The sequence below is a fragment of the Pleurodeles waltl genome, chromosome 5 (assembly GCF_031143425.1).
Source record: "Pleurodeles waltl isolate 20211129_DDA chromosome 5, aPleWal1.hap1.20221129, whole genome shotgun sequence".
Lineage (NCBI taxonomy): Eukaryota > Metazoa > Chordata > Amphibia > Caudata > Salamandridae > Pleurodeles > Pleurodeles waltl.
Genome location: NC_090444.1, coordinates 227,564,792 through 227,585,157, shown reverse-complemented (window position 1 = coordinate 227,585,157; position 20,366 = coordinate 227,564,792).

Sequence of the window (20,366 nt, the reverse complement as noted above, 5' to 3'; positions counted from 1 at the left end):
GTTAAAAGATGAAAACACTAATTTCAACAAGCATTGGCAAAGCCAGTAGGTTTTGCATCTACAGAATATATTGGTTTTGTCAATGTTTTTTAGACATTCACACAGCAGCTCTAGTTGTTGTGCAACATGTCTTAAAGTTTGAAAAAAAGTGCTATAATGTGGCCAGCATTGTTCGCATTACAATTTAGCTTTGACCGCATCATAGTGTTTTTTTTTAACTTTAAGACATGCTGCTGCTGTGTCATATGTCTAAAAAACATTAACAAAAACAGACTTTGTAGAGGAGAAACCTTTTGGCTTAGCCTATGCTTGTTTGACTTCCCTGTCACATTCATTTGGCTGCTTCTTATTTCATGGCTTCTTTGTCAATCTTGTGTTTGTCACTCCCATGGAGCATGGCTTCTTTACTCATTTCCATGGTTGGTGTGCTTCCTCTGCTTGCTTTTAGGGAAATACTTTGTTTTGGTTTAAGCATTCCGTGAGTTGCATGTGCTTCCCAGCTGTCACCCTTGTGTGCTTTTCTCCCCCTTTCCCTCGTTCAGCCCATGGGCTTCTCTCCCGCCGCTAACACTTGTGTGGTTCTCCCAGTGCTTAATTTGTGCTTGTTGTAGCCGGTGCTGAGCACCGGCACTTAGTTTTGCGGGCCGGGCTTATTCTTCTGCCTCAAGCATTTGCTGCGAGCAAAAGACACATATGGGAAAGACGGAGGAAGGGGAAAATAGATAAAGCGTCACAAAGAGAGAAAACAGAAAGCTGCTAGAGTGAGCTGAAGGGGCAGGGAGTGGCTTTATATAGATTGAAGAGGCCCGGGGTGGCTTTAGGATTACGCTGCCTCAGTATTCCGTGTTCCCACATTTAATTACAGAAGTCGCGTGTTTAAAAAGAGGGCTTTGAGCACTGGCACGTTTTTGTTTACAAATTAAGCACTGGGCTCTCCCTCACCTGTACGCTCCTGTTCCCCTCATGCTCATGTTGTTCTCGTTCACTCATGTTCTCTCCCTCTTGTTGATTCTCTCAAAACTGGTGTGTTACTTCACCCCTGATCACACTTCCGCAACCCGCCGGAATGTGATTATTTTTCTTTAAAAAATGCTTTTGTGCTAGGTTTTAAAACATTGCTTTCGCATTTCTTTTTAGGGTTGAGCCTGCGTTGAATGCGCTTGCGTATGCGTATCGCAGCAAGACGCTTTAGTTACTAGAAAAGGGCTCGGAGCCCTGTCGACATCACGTCAGTGTGTTTCATTGGTTCGTGGGCTTGCCTAGTAAAATCTGCTTGCTTTCATTAGTGGAAGGCATGCACACGTCATGCCTTTTCCGGTGGTTAGCCCTCCTCGAGCGCAACGACCAAGTACAGAAAACATGGGAGGCTCGCTGTTTTCTGTCGGATCGTGGACTACTTTTTCTCTATTTTCCTAGCGCGATTTTGCTTGGCAGAAGTCCAGCGCTTTACACAATTAATTTCACTTTTTCGGGTTACGTACATAAAAGCACTTTTGCCGATAGATGAAAAGTCGGGTTAGGAGATTACAACGCGATCAGCTCTAACATGAGCAAACACGAGACCCGTTGCATTGCAAATGCTTGTTTAAAATGTACCAATCTTTCTCAGGAAGGTAAATTAAAAAATGTCCTTTTGAAAGCTTATATCTCGTGTTGAACGTATGCTTCCACCTACAAAATAACTTGACGGCCGCAACATTGCGTCTTTTAATTTTCTTTTTAGCCACGCTGCACAGCAGCCACGATGCTCTGGAACATGGCTAAAAACATTCCCCGAGCCAAAAGGTCTTATGGGCGATATCCATTGGCTTTTCCAATTCCTATTATTAAAGTAATTGACAGTTGGTAGATGGGATAGGGTGACCAGACATCCCGGATTTGCCTGGATAGTCCCGGTTTTTGAATGAGTGTCCCAACACTTTATTCTACAACCAAAAAATGTCCCGGTTTTTAAGGGAGGGTATGTTGAACCTGCACATTAATCATGGTTTTGTGCAGGCTCACATTTCAACCAGTCCTCTCAGAAACCCGGGACAGAAGTTCATTGGTGGAAACTCTCATGCTGTGCTGCCTCGCCTCATTCAAGCAGCACAGCAGGATTTAATGAGGTGTAAATCAGGGCAAGCGAGGACAGCCAGCCTGACCCAGGAGCTCCACACACACACACACACACATACACACACAACAGGACATTTAGGGGGTTATTACAACTTTGGAGGAGGTGTTAATCCGTCCCAAAAGTGACGGTAAAGTGACGGATATACCACCAGCCGTATTACGAGTTCCATAGGATATAATGGACTCGTAATACGGCTGGTGGTATATCCGTCACTTTACCGTCACTTTTGGGACGGATTAACACCTCCTCCAAAGTTGTAATAACCCCCTTAGTTCTATTTCTCTGACTATGTCTGTGCCTGTCCTGGTTTTTCTTACTGAAAATCTGGTTACCCTGAAATGGGATTGCTTGTTTGAGATCGACCAGTTCACATTTCCCAAACAAAGTGTCAGTATGACGGGGAACGAATGTTGAAATGGGGTTGGGGTGACCATTTGTGGGGACTGGGTTGGCTTGGAAGTAAACAAGATAATTTACAGTGAGTAGGTAAGAATGACTGGTTAAAGTGGATCCGTTCCCAGGGTCTGGGCAAAGGGTGAGGACGGAGAAGTGGAACGAGGGATGGGGTCATGTCTATGGAGACTGGGGTCGACAGCTCTGTCAAGATACCTTATAGGTTGGCCATCTGGAGCTGTTGGGGTAACTGACCCAACAGGCAACAAATATTTGTAAACATTAATTTTTCAAAGTACTGAATAATAGTACAATTATTCGCGCTCAGGCAAATCATTCTTCCTCCATTGGTCATATTTAGGTATAAAGAGAGTGAAACATTCTAATAGAATTTTGTGTGTTCAAGTTCTGTTCTGCTGTAGATGTGATTGAGAAGGTGGTTATCACCATACGATGTAATGTCTACAAAATAGTTACAGTTTAACATTTATAGGCAACAGGAAATAATGAACATCTATTTTGACTGTACCTGAAATAAGACTAATGGGTTGGGGCCTTGGAGAATGTGAATCACTCTAAATCCTGCCCGGGGCCCCATGCCAGTGATCGTATGACATGCCTCCAAAACCGATACACACCAGGCATGCGCCGCTCTCTTCCTTTTTGCTTCCAGGCTGACGACAAAATGTGTGCCCCGACACAATAAAAGAGGTAAACACATGATAGTTCACGAATGAGGCTGCAATTCATTTATATGAGGATGCCATGCAAGTTAACAACTTCCTAACGCTCCTTTACTGCACGAGACAACCTCCTTATTAATCTTGTCACCTGAAGGCTGTTCTCGTCTGGCATCCTCTTCAATTTTTCAATAAACACTCCCCGAAAAGCTGTCACCCAGCATCTACCCCCCTCATTACTATACCCGCTGGAATATGCATTTTAATGCACCCATAAGCATGCTAAAATATTCAATGGCTTAACAACGCAGATGCATTCCTTTTGACCCATGTTTGATTGCTGCTTTCGTCTAGGGCTTTACAGTCTTAAGCCGACAACTTTATCTGTTTTTTGTTCCACGTGTTCATTTCTTCGGCGTTTGTCGCTCTTTCGGAAATTAACCTGGATCACAGCACTTGCAGCCTCAGTTCAATGAGAGAGCAATGGGAAGAAGGGACTCATTTGGGCTGTAACAGCAATGTGCCTGGAAGGCAGAGTTGTGCATAATTTACACCCTTTTGACCGTCCACAGATTTAAGTGATGCAGCGTTACCGCAGTGCCATAAATGACTTCGTATTTGCAAATGTATTCAGAATCGCTTCGGTGTCATTGGCACTCACACGTTATGCCATGTTTGTGTGCAAATGTTTAAATTTGGAGAATTTAAAGAGTGGCATCCGCGTTCTGTTACTATGTACACACGTTGTTCCACATTACAAGTGTGTTTGTGCTTCAGTGGTTCTCGCAGGCTCATGTATTCCTCCATTAACTTTTCGCCCCTTCCCTGTTCCTCTCATTACGAAATGTACGAAATGAGGCGGGGAACAGGGAAGAATGGACTCGGAGTAGTGTCATTACCGGTAAGTATTCTATGCAGTAATGTTTGCTGAAGTGGCTTTCTTTGTTGCTGAATACATTATGTTTTAATTCTGAGCTAGGGGCCCTGTGCCAAGTCGGTCGCAAGTTTAAGCGGCCATTTTAGTACCTGGGCCCAATAACAAATGAGCACAAACACCTCTCACTGCTGTAGTTTCCACTGGCAGTTATTTACCAAACCCTACAAGAGATGGAAAGCTAAATGCAACTATTAAAGAATAGCAGAGACAGCAGTGGCGTAACAAAGGGCCCCGCAGCCACCGTGGTGTGGGGGGGTCCCCTAGGTCCAGGGGGCCCCCTCAGCACAGCACACTGTGTACGGGTGGCAGGCCCCTGACTGAGTCCACAGGGGAGGGGCCCCCTCCAGGTACTTTGCAGGGGGGCCCCCTCAAGTTTCCTTACGCCACTGCAAGACAGTGCAGCCATTTTGAGCGCACCAAACAGACAAAAGGTGGGAAGAAAAATGCAGAAGTACAACCTTTTGAACCCTTGATATTAAAAACGACTGTGAACAAGCCAATGCATATAATCTCATGTCATAATCAAAAAGGGTGGGGTAGGGAGTTGACATGGTTCAGGACAATAGTTACCCTGTGATTTAGCTCCCATTTTCAAAGATTATGGCAATTAAGGTTTACTTTCACTGCAGTCCTTAAAACTGGCACATGGAGGCTCCAGATGTTGGTGGAATGCAAATGAGTAAGAACTACATTCTTGGGGCTGTGCCAAACCGTCATGGAGTATATACGAGCTGCTTCTGTGCTCCTGTGATGGCTGTCTCCTGTGCGTCAGACTCCCGCATGCAGAAATATGGGGAGGCATATTTACAGCGATATATGCGATTCCTCATTGTGGTGCTTCAGCAGGAATGGCATTTGATGATCAGGTCAGCAGCAGCTCCTCCGTTATAGGGGAGGAGCGTCGCTCAACTGCATCAGCAGCATAAAACATGTCAAATAATATGACAATAAAGCAGTTTTATTATTCATTTTATGTTACATGACTGGAGCTGGGACGAGCCGAGTCTTGGGGTCGGGGCCAAGGCCAGCATGGAGGACACTTGCAGTGGTGGGCACTGCAAGTGCACCTGACGGATTGGCTGTCTGTTTTAGGATGGGTAAACCGTCATGGACACTTAGATGTCTCCAGGCTATCGCTGAAGATCAACCGGCACAGGCTCCCAGTCTCTCTGGGATTGTAAAAGCAGCCCACTCTGCCTAGTCCTAGCGCAGCTTTCATGCTGGGTAATAGTATTACCAACATGAGAGTAGCGCTTGGATTGGTGCAGATGAGTTTGGGAGCCTGTGATCAGAAGAGCATCGAGGCAGCAGGTGGCGAGACGGCAGGAAAGTTTAACCCCTTCGCTGCCAGGCCTTTTCCCCCTCCTGTGCCGAGCCTTTTTTTGGCTATTTGGGGCAGTTCGCGCTTAGGCCCTCATAACGTTTTGTTCACATAAGCTACCCAACGCAAATTTGCGTCCTTTTTTTCCAACATCCTAGGGATTCTAGAGGTACCCAGACTTTGTGGGTTCCCCAGAAGGAGGCCAAGAAATTAGCCAAAATACAGTGCAAATTTCGTTTTTTTAAAAAAAATGGGAAAAAGGGGCTTCAGAAGAAGGCTTGTGGTTTTTTCCCTGAAAATGGCATCAACAAAGGGTTTGCGATGCTAAAATCACCAGCTTCCCAGCTTTCAGGAACAGGCAGACTTGAATCAGAAAACCCAATTTTTCAACACAGTTTTGGCATTTTACTGGCACATACCCCATTTTTACGATTTTTTGTGCTTTCAGCCTCCTTCCAGTCAGTGACAGAAATGGGCATGAAACCAATGCTGGATCCCAGAAACCGCAATATTTCTGGAAAGTAGACAAAATTCTGAATTCAGCAAGGGGTAATTTGTGTAGATCCTACAAGGGTTTCCTACAGAAAATAACAACTGAAAAAGAAAAATATTGAAATTGAGGTGAAAAAAACATCAATTTTTCTCTACGTTTTACTCTGTAACTTTTTCCTGCAATGTCAGATTTTTGAAAGCAATATACCGTTACGTCTGCTGGACTCCTCTGGTTGCGGGGATATATAGGGCTTGTAGGTTCATCAAGAACCCTAGGTACCCAGAGCCAATAAATGAGCTGCACCCTGCAGTGCGTTTTCATTCTATACTGGGTATACAGCAATTCATTTGCTGAAATATAAACAGTGAAAAATAGCTATCAAGAAAACCTTTGTATTTCCAAAAAAGGCACAAGATAAGGTGTTGAGGAGCAGTGGTTATTTGCACATCTCTGAATTCCGGGGTGACCATACTAGCATGTGAATTACAGGGCATTTCTCAAATAGATGTCTTTTTTACACACTCTCTTATATTTGGAAGGAAAAAATGTAGAGAAAGACAAGGGGCAATAACACTTGTTTTGCTAATCTATGTTCCCCCAAGTCTCCCGATAAAAATGATACCTCACTTGTGTGGGTAGGCCTAGCGCCCGTGACAGGAAATGCCCCAAAACGCAACGTGGACACATCACATTTTTTTGAAAGAAAACAGAGGTGTTTTTTGCAAAGTGCCTACCTATAGATTTTGGCCTCTATCTCAGCCGGCACATAGGGAAACCTATCAAACATGTGCATTTTTTAAAACTAGAGACTTAGGGGAATCCAAGATGGGGTGACTTGTGGGGCTCTGACCAGGCTCTGTTACCCAGAATCATTTGCAAACCTCAAAAGTTGGCTAAAAAAACACATTTTCCTCATATTTCGGTGACAGAAAGTTCTGGAATCTGAGAGGAGCCACAAATTTCCTTCCACCCAGCGTTCCCCCAAGTTTCCCGATAAAAATGATACCTCACTTGTGTGGGTAGGCCTAGCGCCCGTGACAGGAAACGCCCCAAAACACAACGTGGACACATGACATTTTTTTAAAGAAAACAGAGGTGTTTTTTGCAAAGTGCCTACCTGTAGATTTTGGCCTCTAGCTCAGTCGGCACCTAGGGAAACCTACCAAACCTGTGCATTTTGTAAAACTAGAGACCTAGGGGAATCCAAGATGGGGTGACTTGTGGGGCTCTGACCAGGTTCTGTTACCCAGAATCATTTGCAAACCTCAAAATTTGGCTAAAAAAACACATTTTCCTCATATTTCGGTGACAGAAAGTTCTGGAATCTGAGAGGAGCCACAAATTTCCTTCCACCCAGCGTTCCCCCAAGTTTCCCGATAAAAATGATACCTCACTTGTGTGGGTAGGCCTAGCGCCCGTGACAGGAAATGCCCCAAAACACAACGTGGACACATCACATTTTTTGAAAGAAAACAGAGGTGTTTTTTGCAAAGTGCCTACCTGTAGATTTTGGCCTCTAGCTCAGTCGGCACCTAGGGAAACCTACCAAACCTGTGCATTTTGTAAAACTAGAGACCTAGGGGAATCCAAGATGGGGTGACTTGTGGTGCTCTGACCAGGTTCTGTTACCCAGAATCCTTTGCAAACCTCAAAATTTGGCTAAAAAAACACGTTTTCCTCACATTTCGGTGACAGAAAGTTCTGGAATCTGAGAGGAGCCACAAATTTCCTTCCACCCAGCGTTCCACCAAGTCTCCGGATAAAAATGATACCTCACTTGTGTGGGTAGGCCTAGCGCCCGTGACAGGAAATGCCCCAATACACAATGTGGACACATCAAATTTTTTGAAAGAAAACAGAGGTGTTTTTTGCAAAGTGCCTACCTGTAGATTTTGGCCTATAGCTCAGCCGGCACCTAGGGAAACCTACCAAACCTGTGCATTTTTGAAAACTAGAGACCTAGGGGAAACCAAGATGGGGTGACTTGTGGGGCTCTGACCAGGTTCTGTTACCCAGAATCCTTTGCAAACCTCAAAATTTGGCTAAAAAAACACGTTTTCCTCACATTTCAGTGACAGAAAGTTCTGGAATCTGAGAGGAGCGACACATTTCCTTCCACCCGGCGTTCCCCCAAGTCTCCCAATAAAAAGGATATCTCACTTGTGTGGGTAGGCCTAGCGCCCGTGACAGGAAATGCCCCAAAACGCAACGTGGACACATCACATTTTTTGAAAGAAAACAGAGGTGTTTTTTGCAAAGTGCCTACCTGTAGATTTTGGCTTTATAGCTCAGCCGGCACTAGGGAAACCTACCAAACCTGTGCATTTTTGAAAACTAGAGACCTAGGGGAATCCAAGATGGGGTGACTTGTGGGGCTCTGACTAGGTTCTGTTACCCAGAATCCTTTGCAAACCTCAAAATTTGGCTAAAAAAACACGTTTTCCTCATATTTCGGTGACAGAAAGTTCTGGAATCTGAGAGGAGCCACAAATTTCCTTCCACCCAGCGTTCCCCCAAGTTTCCCGATAAAAATGATACCTCACTTGTGTGGGTAGGCCTAGCGCCCGTGACAGGAAACGCCCCAAAACACAACGTGGACACATCACATTTTTTGAAAGAAAACAGAGGTGTTTTTTGCAAAGTGCCTACCTGTAGATTTTGGCCTCTAGCTCAGCCGGCACCTAGGGAAACCTACCAAACCTGTGCATTTTGTAAAACTAGAGACCTAGGGGAATCCAAGATGGGGTGACTTGTGGGGCTCTGACCAGGTTCTGTTACCCAGAATCCTTTGCAAACCTCAAAATTTGGCTAAAAAAACACGTTTTCCTCTCATTTCGGTGACAGAAAGTTTTCGAATCTGAGAGGAGCCACAAATTTCCTTCCACCCAGAGTTCCCTCAAGTCTCCCAATAAAAATGATACCTCACTTGTGTGGGTAGGCCTAGCGCCCGTGACAGGAAATGCCCCAAAACACAACGTGGACACATCACATTTTTTGAAAGAAAACAGAGGTGTTTTTTGCAAAGTGCCTACCTGTAGATTTTGGCCTCTAGCTCAGCCGGCACCTAGGGAAACCTACCAAACCTGTGCATTTTGGAAAACTAGAGACCTAGGGGAATCCAAGATGGGGGTGACTTGTGGGGCTCTGACCAGGTTCTGTTACCCAGAATCCTTTGCAAACCTCAAAATGTGGCTAAAAAATACATTTTCCTCACATTTCGGTGACAGAAAGTTCTGGAATCTGAGAGGAGCCACAAATTACCTTCCACCCATCGTTCCCCCAAGTCTCCCGATAAAAATGATACCTCACTTGTGTGGGTAGGCCTAGCGCCCGCGACAGGAAATGGCCCAAAACACAACGTGGACACATCACATTTTTTCATAGAAAACAGTGCCTACCTGTGGATTTTGGCCTCTAGCTCAGCCGGCACCTGGGGAAACCTAGCAAACCAGCACATTTTTGAAAACTAGAAACCCAGGGGAATCCAAGATGGGGTGACTTGTGGGGCTCTGACCAGGTTCTGTTACCCAGAATCCTTTGCAAACCTCAAAATTTGGCTAAAAAAAACACGTTTTCCTCACATTTCGGTGACAGAAAGTTCTGGAATCTGAGAGGAGCCACAAATTTCCTTCGACCCAGCGTTCTCCCAAGTCTCCCGATAAAAATGATACCTCACTTGTGTGGGTAGGCCTAGCGCCCGTGACAGGAAATGGCCCAAAACACAACGTGGATACATCACATTTTTTCATAGAAAACAGTGCCTACCTGTGGATTTTGGCCTCTAGCTCAGCCGGCCCCAGGGGGGGCAGAAATGGCCTAAAATAAATTTGTCCCCCACCCCCCAACCCCCCCCCCCGGGAGCAACCCTTGCCTACGGGGTCGCTCCCCCTGCGTGACATTGGCATAAAAAACAAAATCCCCAGTGCCTAGTAGTTTCTGCCCACTTGGGGGCAGATTGACCTAAAATCGGCCAATCTGCCCCCAAGGGGGGCAGAAATGGTCTAAATACAATTTGCCCCCCAGGGCAGCGACCCTTGCCTAATGGGTCGCTCCCCATCTCTAAAAAAACAAAGAAACAAAAACAAAAACACAAAAAAGCAATTTGCCCTGGCGCCTAGAGGTTTCTGCCCCCCCTGGGGGCAGATCGGCCTAATAACAATAGGCCGATATGCCCCCGGGGGCAGAAACGGCCTAAAATAAATTTGTCCCCCACCCCCCCAAGCCCGCCCTGGGAGGGACCCTTGCCTACGGGGTCGCTCCCCCTGTGTGACATTGGTGCCAAAAAAAAAATCCCGGTGCCTAGTGGTTTCTGCCCCCTTGGGGGCAGATTGACCTAAAATTGGCCAATCTGCCCCCAAGGGGGGCAGAAATGGTCTAAATACAATTTGCCCCCCAGGGGAGCGACCCTTGCCTAATGGGTCGCTCCCCATCTCTAAAAAAACAACAACAAAAACAACAAAAAAAACAATTTGCCCTGGCGCCTAGAGGTTTCTGCCCCCCCTGGGGGCAGATCGGCCTAATAACAATAGGCCGATCTGCCCCCGGGGGGACAGAAATGTCCTAAAATAAATTTGACCCCCACCCCCCCAAACCCCCCCGGGAGCGACCCTTGCCTACGGGGTCGCTCCCCCTGCGTGACATTGGCGCCAAAAAAAAAATTCCCGGTGCCTAGTGGTTTCTGCCCCCTTGGGGGCAGATTGACCTACAATCGGCCAATCTGCCCCCAAGGGAGGCAGAAATGGTCTAAATACAATTTGCCCCCCAGGGGAGCGACCCTTGCCTAATGGGTCGCTCCCCATCTCAAAAAAAAAAATTGCCCTGGCGCCTAGAGGTTTCTGCCCCCTCGGGGGCAGATCGGCCTAATAACAATAGGCCGATCTGCCCCCAGGGGGGGCAGAAATGGCCTAAAATAAATTTCCCCCCCCCACCCCCCCCCGGGGAGTGACCCTTGCCTACAAGGTCGCTCCCCTTGCGTCACGGTGCAAAAAAAAGATCGCTGGTGCCTAGTGGTTTCTGCCCCCCTTGGGGGCAGATTGACCTAAAATCGGCCGATCTGCCCCCAAAACGGGCAGAAATGGCCTAAATACAATTTGCCCCTCCAGGGGAGTGACCCTAGTACAAGGGGTCGCTCCACATCTGTAAAACAAAAAAAACAAAAAATCCCTGGTGCCTAGTGGTTTCTGCCCCCCTTGGGGGCAGATCAGCCTAATCAAAATAGGCTGGTCTACCCCCCAGGGGGGCAGAAATGGCCTAAAATAATTCCCCCCCCCCAGGGAGCGACCCTTGCCTAAGGGGTTGCTCCCCTTGCGTGAAATTCACGTAAAAAAAAAAAAACTCCCTGGTGTCTTGTGGTTTCTGCCCCCCTTGGGGGCAGATTGGCCTCATCAAAATAGGCCAATCTGCCCCCAAGGGGGGCAGAAATGGCCTAAATATAATTTGCCCCCTAGGGGAGCGACCCTTGCCTAAGGGGTCGCTCCCCACCTAAAAAAGAAAAAAAACATAACAAGAAAAGGCCTTCCCACAAAAATGACCCCCCTGAGAGCGACCCTTGCCCAAGGGGTCGCTCCCTTATGTCCATTTAAAAAAAAAAAACAAATCCCTGGTGTCTAGTGGGGTTTCAAAAGCCGGATTGCAAGCAATCCGGCTTTTGAAACCCTGGGAGAGACTTCAAAGGGAAGGAAATACATTTCATTCCCTTTGAAGCCTCTCCGGGCCTCCCCCACGTGATTGAAAGAGAAATGCTGAGCATTTCTCTTTCAATCTGGGGGAGACCCTGTGACAAATCAGCGCGCTGACGTTACAGGGGGGGTTAGGGGGGTCGGGGGTGGAAGGGTAAGGGCTTCCCCTTCCATCCCTGACTTGGGGGGGTGGGGGGGAACCCCAAAGAGGGAGCGCTAGCGCTCCCTCGGGGCTCTGTGACCAGGAAGTAATGGTTACGTCCTGGGCACAGCAGCACTGTGCCTCAGGACGTAACCATTACGTCCTGGGCACAGAACGGGTTAACAAAATAATAATTTCTTATTGTTCTCCTGTGCTGCCAACCACTTTTCCCTCCTGGCAGCAGCCACTGCATCAGGTACTGGCTGGGAGGTGAAGTGGCAGAGTAGCAGCAAGACTGTATGTCTATAGTGCGGAGAACAGGCGGCTGTCTTGAAAAAGGGGTGGAGCTTGATAGATGCAGTTATAGTGAGCAGATGACTGCCAATCCATATTTTGACAGCAGGGTCTCATTTTTGTGTCTACGGTTACCATCTTGGGCAGGAAGTGAAGTGTAGAATGTAGTTTCCCATCTTTTAACCCCTTCGCTGCCAGGCCTTTTCCCCTCAGGTGCCAGGCCTTTTTTTGGCTATTTGGTTCAGTTCGCGCTTAGGCCCTCATAACTTTTTGTGCACATAAGCTACACATGCCAAATTTGCATTCTTTTTTTCTAACATCCTAGGGACTCTAGAGGTACCTAGACTTTGTGGGCCCCCCTGAAGGAGACCACAAAATTAGCCAAAATACAGCGAAAATTCTGTTAAAAAAGTAAAAATGGGAAGAAGGGCTGCAGAAGAAGGCTTGTGGTTTTTCCCTAAAAATGGCATCAACAAAGGGTTTGCAGTGCTACAATCACCATCTTCCCAGCTATCATGAACAGGCAGACTTAAATCAGAAAACCACATTTTTCAACATACCCCATTTTTACTATATTTTGTGCTTTTAGCCTCCTTCCAGTTAGTGACAGAAATGAGTGTGAAACGAATCCTGGATCCCAGAAAGCTAAACATTTCTAAAAAGTGGCCACAATTCTGAATTCAGCAAGGGGTAACTTGTGTAGATCCTACAAGGCTTTCCTACAGAAAATAACAGCTGAAATAAAACAATATTGAAATTGAGGTAAAAAACCCAGCCATTTTTCTCCACGTTTTACTCTGTAATTGTTGCCTGAAATGTCAGATTTTTGAAAGTAATATACATTTACGTCTGTTGGACTCTTCTGGTTGTGGGGATATATAGGGCTTGTAGGTTCATCAAGAACCCTAGGTACCCAGAGCCAATAAATGAGCTGCACCTCGCAATGGGTTTTCATTCTATACCGAGTAAACAGCAATTTATTTGCTGAAATGTAAAGAGTGAAAAATAGGTATCTAGAAAACCTTTGTATTCCCAAAATGGCAAAATGGGCACAAGATAAGGTGTTGAGAAGCAGTGGCTATTTGCACATCTCTGAATTCCGGGGGTGCCCCTACTAGCATGTGAATTACAGGGCATTTCTCAAATAGACGTCTTTTTTTACACACTGTCTTACATTTGGAAGGAAAACATGTAGAGAAAGACAATGGGCAATAACACTTGTTTTGCTATTCTGTGTACCCCCAAGTCTCCCGATAAAAATGGTACCTTACTTGCGTGGTTAGGCCTAGTGCTCGAGTCAGAAAACGCAACATGGACACATCATATTTTTACATTGAAATCTAACGTTTTTTTTGCAAAGTGCCTAGCTGTAGATTTTTGCCTTTAGCTCAGCGGGCACCCAGGGAAACCTACCAAACCTGCACATTTTTTAAAACTAGACACCTAGGGGAATCCAGAATGGGGTGACCTGTGGGGCTCTCACCATGTTCTTTTACTCAGAATCCTTTGCAAACCTCAACATTTGGCCCAAAAAACATGTTTTCCTCACATTTCGGTGACAGAAAGTTCTGGAATCTGAAAGGGACCACAAATTTCCTTCCACGCAGCATTCCCCCAAGTCTCCCGATAAAAATTGTAGCTCATTTGTGTGGGTAGGCCTAGGGCCCGCGACAGGTAATGCCCCAAAAAACAACGTGGACACGTTACATTTTCCGAAAGAAAACAGAGCTGTTTTTTGCAAAGTGCCTCCCTGTGTATTTTGGCCTCTAGCTCAGCCGACACCTAGGGAAACCTACCAAACCTGCACATATTTGAAAACTAGACACCTAGGGGAATCCAATATGGGGTGACTTGTGGGGCTCTCACCAGGTTCTGTTACCCAGAATCCTTAGCAAACCTCAAAATTTGGCCAAAAGTTTGGTGACAGAAAGGTCTGGAATCTGAGAGGAGCCACAAATTTCCTTCCATCCAGCGTTTCCCTAAGTCTCCGTATAAAAATGGTACGTGATTTGTGTGGGTAGGCCTAGGGCCCATGACAGGAAATGCCCCAAAACACAATGTGGACACATCACATTTTCCCAAAGAAAACAGAGCTGTTTTTTGCAAAGTACCTAGCTGTGGATTTTGGCCTATAGCTCAGCCGGCACCTAGGGAAACCTACCAAACCTGCACATTTGTTAACACTAGACACCTATGGGAATCCAGAATGGAGTGACTTGTGGGGCTCTCACCAGATTCTGTTACCCATAATCCTTTGCAAACCTCAAAATTTGGCCAAAAAAACACTTTTCCCTCACATTTCGGTGACAGAAAATTCTGGAATCTGAGAGGAGCCACAAATTTCCTTCCATCCATTGTTCCCCCAAGTCTCCTGATAAAAATGGTACCTCACTTGTGTGGGTAGGCCTAGCGCCCGCGACAGGAAATGCCCCAAAACACAACATAGACACATCACATTTTCCCAAAGAAACCAGAGCTGTTTTTTGCAAAGTGCCTAGCTGTGGAATTTGGCCTCTATCTCATCCGGCACCTAGGGAAACCAACCACACCTGCACATTTTTGAAAACTAGACACCTAGGGAAACCCAAAATGGGGTGTCTTGTGGGGCAATCACCAGGTTCTGTAACCCAGAATCCTTTGCAGACCTCAAAATAATGGCCAAAAAAACACTTTTTCCTCACACTTCGGTGCTGCAAAGTTCTGGAATCTGAGGGGAGCCACAAACATCCTTCTACACAGTGTTTCCCCAGGTCTCCTGATAAAAATGGTATCTCACTTGTGTGGGTAGGTCTAGTGCCCGTGACAGGAAATGCCCCAAAACACTATGGGCCTCATTCTGACTTTGGCGGGCGGCGGAGGCCGCCTGCCAAAGTCCCGCCGGCAGAATACCGCTGCGCGGTCAAAAGACCGCCGCTGTAATTCTGAGTTTCCCGCTGGGCTGGCGGGCGACCGCCAGAAGGCCGCCCGCCAGCCCAGCGGGAAACCCCCTTCCATGAGGATGCCGACTCCGAATGGAGCCGGCGGAGTGGAAGGGGTGCGACGGGTGCAGTTGCACCCGTTGCGATTTTCAGTGTCTGCATGGCAGACACTGAAAACCTTTGTGGGGCCCTGTTACGGGGGCCCCACGACACCCCATACCGCCATTCTCTTCCTGGCGGCCAAAACCGCCAGGAACAGGATGGCGGTATGGGGCTCGGAATCCCCATGGCGGCGCAGCAAGCTGCGCCGCCATGGAGGATTCCCCAGGGCAGCGGGAAACCGGCGGTACACCGCCGGTTTTCCGTTTCTGACCGCGGCTGTACCGCCGCGGTCAGAATGCCCATGGGAGCACCGCCAGCCTGTTGGCGGTGCTCCCGCGGTCGTTGGCCCTAGCGGTTTTTACCGCCAGGGTCAGAATGACCCCCTATGTGGACACATCAAAATTATCAAATACACAACTACCTGTTTTTGCAGGTGGGGCACCTGCATTTTTGGTCCTGGGCTCAGCAGCCATTTAGGAAAACCCATCAAACCCAAACATTTCTAAAAACTAGACAACCGAGGGAGTCCAGGGAGGTGTGACTTGTGTGGAACCCCAGTGTTTTCTTACCCAGAATCCTCAGCAAACCTTAAATTTAGCTAACAAATTACATTTTCCCTACATTTCTGTGTGGGATCACCACACCGGGAAATATTTCCTACCACCTAACGTTCCCCTTAGTCTCCCGGTAAAAATGATACCTCACTTGTGTAGGTGGGCCAAGTGCCTGTGACAGGGAAGAGCTAAAAACATGTAGAAATTTAGGGGGAACTAAAGCGGGTCCAAACGGGCAGTTTATAAAAAAACATTTTTAGGCTGACAAGTGCAGCAAAATGTATATAGGTATAGATGAGACAATGCTGGGTGGTAGGAATTTTGTGGATTCCTGCAGATTCCGGAAGGTTCCATCACAAAAATGTGGGAAAAATTGGGATTTCCAGCAAAGTTAGAGGTTTGCAGGGCATTGTGGGTAGGAAAATGGTGCAGCGTGCATCTGTAGCACATCACCCTAGAGTCACCCAGATGTGTAGTTTTCAGATGTGTATAGGTCTTGTGGATTTGTCTACATGGCAGTGTCCTAAAGTCCAAAAAGTGCCGCCCTCACCATTCCAAGTGGGACGATTTTGAGAGTTAGACAAGCTCTCATGGCCCAAATGTAAAACCAAAACCCAAAATAATCAAATGTCCTCTCGCTTGCCATGGGATAAGATGTTTTAGTGTGCGGGGAGAGCTGAAAGACTGTAACCCCCTTCTGTTGGGGTGGGGGCATAAACCTGCCCATACTTGTTGGTTAACGCCACCCCACTATCTTTTTTTAATTCCCTGGAATCTAGTAGGCGTTCTGCCCCCTTGGGGAGTGGATCAGGGGTAATTGCCCCATCCGTCCACCAGTGGGCAGAACATCTTTGGCCCCATCTTTTTAGGGTGGGTGTATGGCCATACCTCCCACCCTCTTTTTTTGAAAAAAAAACCTTCCCTGGTCTCTGGTGGGCTTTCTGCCACCCCTTGGGGGCAGATGGGCCTTCCACAAATATGACAAATATGCTGATTTGCCTTAAAGGGGGGAAAGTATGGCCAACAGTAATGTGCCCCCATGGGGAGCGACCCTTGCCCAAGGGGCTGCCCCCCAAACAAAACACACACATACACAGACACCAATCCCTGGTGCCTAAGTGGCCACCTGGGTGCAGAAATGGCCTAAAATAAATTTGCCCCCCCCAGGGGAGCGACCCTTGCCTAAGAGGTCGCTCCCCTTGCATGAAATTGGCGCAAAATAAAAATCCCTGGTGCATAGTGGTTTCTGCCCCCTTTGGGGGCACATCGGCCTAATAAAAATAGGCCGATCTGCCCCCAAGGGGGGAAGAAATGGCCTAAAATAAATTTGGCCCCCAGGGGAAAGACCGTCGCCTGAGGGGTTGCGCCCCTTGTGTGAAATTGACGCAAAAACATAAAAATCCCTGGTGTCTGGTGGGTTTTGCCCTCCTTGGGGGCAGATTGGCCTAATAAAAATAGGCCGATCTGCCCCCAAGGGGGGTAGAAATGGGCTAAAATAAAATTGTCCACCAGGGGAGCGACCCTTGCTTAAGGGGTTTCTCCCCACGTCTAAAAAAAATAATAATAATTAAATTGATCCCTGGTGCCTATCGGCCTAATTACAATGGGCCAATCTGCCCCCAAGGGGGGCATAAATGGCCTAAAACAAATTTGCCCCCCCAGGGGAGTGACCCTTGCCTAAGGTGTCGCTCCCCTTGCATAAAACTGACCTAAAAAATCCCTGGTGTCTAGTGGTTTCTGCCCCCCTTGGGGGAAGTTGGCCTAATAAAAATAGGCCAATCTATTCCCAAGGCAGGCAGAAATAGCCTAAAGATAATTTTGCCCCAAGGGGAGCGATCATTGCCTAAGGGGTCGCTCCCCACATCTGAAAAAACATAAAACAAAAACAAAAAATCCCTGGTGTCTAGCGGTTTCTGCCCCCCCCTCCCACCTTGGGGCAGATCAGCCTAATTAGAATAGGCCGATCTGTCCCTATGGGGGCAAGAAATGGCTTCAAATTAATTTGCCCTCCTGGGGAGCAACCGTTGCCCAAGGGGTCACAACTCTCATAATATTAAAAAAATGAATTCCCTGGTGTCTAGTGGGCATTTCTGCTGCTCGATCACTTCAGGATCAGGCAGCAGAAATGCTGAGAGAGACATCAAATGATAGGAAAGGCCTTTCCTTTCCTTTGATGCATCTCTCGCCCCCTCCACATGATTGGGGGAGAAATGCTTTTGCATTTCTCTTCCGAGCTGCGCTGGAAGCTGAACTTCCAGCGAGGAGGGGGCAGCCTCTGATGAGGTCAGCGCACAATTGCACGCTGACATCATCAGACGCATTTCCCTGGGTGTCTAGTTTTCCAAAATGCAGGTTTGGTATGTTTCCCTAAGTGCCAGCTGAGCTAGAGGCCAAAATCCACAGCTAGGCACTTTGCAAAAAACACATCAGATTCCATTGTAAAAATGTAATGTGTCCATGTTGCATTTCCTGTCGCAGGCACTAGGCCTACCCACTCAAGTGAGGTACCATTTTTATTGGGAAACTTGGGGGAACACAGAATAGAGGAACAAGTGTTATTGCCCCTTGTCGTTCTCTACATTTTTTCCTTCCAGATGTAAGACAGTGTGTAAAAAAGACATCTATTTGAGAAATGCACTGTAATTCACATGTTAATATTGGGACCCCGGAATTCAGAGATGTGCAGATAACCACTGCTTCTCAACACCTTATCTTGTGCCCATTTCGGAAATACAAAGGTTTCCTTGATACCTATTTTTTACTTTTTATATTTCTGCAAATGACTTGCTGTATACCTGGAATACAATGAAAACTCATTGTAGGGTGCAGCTCTTTATTGGCTCTGTGTACTTAGGGTTCTTGATGAACCTACAAGCCCTATATATCCCCACAACCAGAATAGTCCAGCAGACGTAACGGTATATTGCTTTAAAAAATCTGACATTGCAGGAAAAAGCTACAGAGTAAAACATGGAGAAAAATTGCAGTTTTTTCCACCTCAATTTCAATATTATTTTATTTCAGCTGTTATTTTCTGTGGGAAACCCTTGTTGGATCTACACAAATGACCCCTTGATGAATTCTGAATTTTGCCTAGTTTTCAGAAATGTTTAGCTTTCCCGGATCCAGCATTGATTTCACACCCATTTCTGTCACTAACTGGAAGGAGGCTAAAAGCACGAAATATAGTAAAAATGGGGTATGTCCCAGTAAAATGTCGAAAAACATGGTTTTCTGATTCAAGTCTGCCTGTTCCTAAAAGCTGGGAAGATGGTTATTTTAGCACTGCAAACCCTTTGTTCATGCCATTTTCAGGGAAAAAAACACAAGCCTTCTTCTGCAACCTTTTTTTTTCCAATTGTTTTGAAAAAAACAAAATGTTCGCTGTATTTTGGCTAATTTATTGGTCTCTTTCCTGGGAACCCACAAACTGTGGGTACCGCTAGAATCCTTAGGATGTTGGAAAAAAAGGGCGCACATTTGGCGTGGGTAGCTTATGTGGACAAAAAGTTATGAGGTTCTAAGTGCGATCTGCCCCAAATAGCCCACAAAATGGCCTGGCGCCTGATGGAGAAAAGGCCTGCACGGAAGGGGTTACAGCAACAATATTTTTGTTAACAATGTGTTTTCGATTTTGCTACAAATAGATAATTTTGACAGCAATGTTTTCAATATTGATATTTGTGTTTTTGTTCATGGGATGGTGATATTTTTGTATCTAATATTTTTGGAAAATATTTTTTTGATATTATTTCCCCAATATTATGTCATTCTTCCCACCGGAGAGCTGATGTCACTCGGAGACAAAAAAGCTAACAAGTGGGATAAGTCAAGCATTGAAGAGAGAACACCCAAGAGTCAGTGATATTTGGAGACAAGGAGGGATAACAATCCTCATTGAAAAGAGTGTCACTCGGTATACATAAGACATCATCAATAATATCATTGTGATATAGCAGCACATGGTCCATGCACGCCTATTCTATTAAAGCCCAGAGAGGAGAGCGCCTATTTATAGGCAGACCATAATGTCACAGGCGCGACCATCCTTATTTTCAAATTGCTAAGAATAAGTCGTGGTCACACAAAACAGACTAACTTGCAGAGAGCGTTACGCGCACCCACCTGCTGAAGGTTGCAGCCTTATTGCGATGCCCTTGGCTCCTGGGAACGGTGTGAGGGTAGGAAGTGATCTTCCCATTTCATGTCATGTTGGCTGGGTTCCTGGCTGGGAGGAGGTCACAGCTCCTATGTGCGTGACCTCCTCGGCTCAGCAAAGGTGCCTCGAGGCCCTCCCCTTGGTGATGAGGAAAGCGTCACACATTGACACTCACCCTGGGCGCTTCAGGTTTAAACCCTGAAGCGCCCAGGGTGAGTGTCAATCAGTGTCACTTCGTCACAGAGTGGGGTGGGGTCAGCAGTCTCACTGACCACATCCCACTCTGTGACAAGGCTGGAAGTGCTTGCGTGCATGTGTGAAAGAATAAATGTGTGTGTGTGATGTTTTAAAATGAATGTTTGGTGCATGCGTGCATGTTTGAATGGTATGAGTGTTGTTAATGGATGTGTGTGTGTGTGTGCGTGTGTGTGTGAAAGAATGAGTGTGTGTGAACTTTTAAAATTAATGTTTGGTGCGTGTGTGCATGTTTGAATGTTATGAGTGTTGTTAATGGATGTGCGTGCACGCGTGCATGTCTGTGTGTGAAAGAATGAGTGTGTGTGTGTGCTTCCCGCC